Here is a 2,330-nt window from a genome sequence, read left to right as displayed (position 1 = left end):
GCTTTTATAGGGTTTGCAATTTGAATAAAGACTTCGTTGGGGACTGGGAAGTGTGGCACGGGCACCGGAGAAATAAAAAACCTGAAAAACGCTTCTTTATCCACGGGACCACAGAGAGACGTAGGACTAATACGGATCCCCTCCCCTGCAGCTGAGTGAGGTAACCACCCCACCCATCTCACACGGACATGGTTTGTAGTCGGGGTGTAAGTTTGGCCCAAATGGCCTGAACCTGTCCTAAGTTCAAACCCTATCTAACCTGGTTTTGAGGGTCAACTCGATCCAGACCCACCCAATCGTAACTAGCGTTGAGCTGGGCCTGGGTTGAGACCTAGGCCCCCAGCCCAACCCGGTCCCATTTTAAACGTGATCTATTATGGTATATAGTAATAATGTTCCCTTCCCCTAGACCCATGTCATGTGTTATACAAGCCACATACTCTCATCTATTGAGTTAAGACACAGTCAAATGGCCAAATTGTTTTCCCCATTTTATTTATATAAGTTATATTTGTGTCTTTTGTCATGTATTGATATGAATTTTAGATACAATTGCAATCATGAAGAGTTGGGCCAAAATTTGGCCTATCCAGTTTTCTCGGAGATGTGGTGATGCCAGGCAATTAAAAGGTATATTTTTTAACCAAATTGACAACCTTACTTGCTGTAAATTTATGTATTAGGGGTGTAAAAGGACCGGTCATAGTCTTAATATCTTCCCACCCCCTTTGGTAACTATAGGCTTAACATTTTGTGACCTTTTGTAGGAAAAAGAATAAAATAATAATAATAATAATGGGCCAGCCAAGGTCAACCCACCCCAACATTGAGCCCTATAGGGTTGGGCCTGAGCGTGAACTCGGAAGGGTTGGGTTGGGCTTGGGGTTGGGCTTGGGTTGAGTTTTGGGGACCTAGGGTTGGGTTGGGTTGGGGTTTTAAAAAACTCGGCCTTATTTCACCCCTAATTTGTGGGGGACCACCTTTGGTATTTAGGTAATGGCAAAAAAGAAGGGCGTAGGGCACTTTGGCACTCAAAAATGGGTTTCCTGATTGCCAAACTACGCACAATACAACACTCTTTGGTTTAACCAAAGGGATGATGTTCTCAGTGGGGAAGCGCAGCCTCCCATAATCTCTCTCTGCTCCCTATGTGAAATGACCTATAAAGGCAAAGGATAGAAACATACTATTGGAGGCGTGGGTGGAGGCTGCGCTCCTCACAAAGAACACTATCCCCTGATATACTTAAAAAAGATGTGTATTGCAAAATTACCCAAAGCAATTGTTTCTACTAGGGGTGAAAGTTTGGCCCTGATAACCCGAACCGGCCTTGGCCCGCCTTGAGCCCGAACGAGGTTTGGGCCAAGTTTTTTGACCTTGAGGGCGGGTTAGGCTTGAAAAACCCCAACCCTGGGTCAGGGTTGGATTGGGTTAGGGTTGAGGCCTCAACCCAACCCAACCTAGCCCAAAATTTAACCATGCATCTTTATAATAGAAATTAGGGCTCTAATAGCTATTTCATTTTTCTATATTTTTTTAATATATGCAACATGAATGGAAAAAACATGTCAATCAAGGTTAATCCAAACATTATAGAAGCCAAGGTCAACCCAACCCAAGCCAACCCGACCCAACCCAGCACTGATAGGGTTAATTAGGGGCGGGTTGGGTTGGTATGAACCCGACAGGATTGGGCCTAAACATGAACCCAACAGGATTGGGTTGGGTTTGGGTTGAATTTTGAGGACCTAGGGTTGGGTTAGGGTTTTAAGAAACCCGGCCCTGTTTCCCCCCTAGTATCTACTATCTCACCCATGTATGATTGTATGATATTTTACAATTGTGCCCCCTCTTTCCTCTCTCATTCTCTCCTCCCTCTCCCCATTACTGCACCGATTAAGGAGTGGGAGCAAGCAACCTTGGAGTAGAACTTCCAATATCAACTTACATAGGTTGGGGATGGAGGAGTTGAGATTGGAAGCAAGCAGGTCGGAGTCAATGGTGATGTTGGAGAATTGAAAGCTCTATTCCGATCTTTTATTATGGTCATTGTAGTTATGTTCAACAATGGATTCATAGCCATGAATTGGCCTTCATATGCAAGGGATGGGGACAAATTGTTTTGAAGTACCAAATTGCATTAAAAAAAGTTATTTTCTAATACAAACCTTCAGAGAGCTCAACCCTGTAAACCGGCTTATAATCTGAGGGAATCCAAGATCATATTAGCCCACCGCATATCCCTTCTGTAATCATTGTGATCATAACGATCCATTTTATATGGGATCAGGCCCCATATTTTTTTTTTGTTAACCAAGCTGTCCATGCCA

Source organism: Macadamia integrifolia, unplaced genomic scaffold, assembly GCF_013358625.1.
Source record: "Macadamia integrifolia cultivar HAES 741 unplaced genomic scaffold, SCU_Mint_v3 scaffold2286, whole genome shotgun sequence".
Taxonomy (NCBI): domain Eukaryota; kingdom Viridiplantae; phylum Streptophyta; class Magnoliopsida; order Proteales; family Proteaceae; genus Macadamia; species Macadamia integrifolia.
This window is presented reverse-complemented; position numbering follows the sequence as displayed.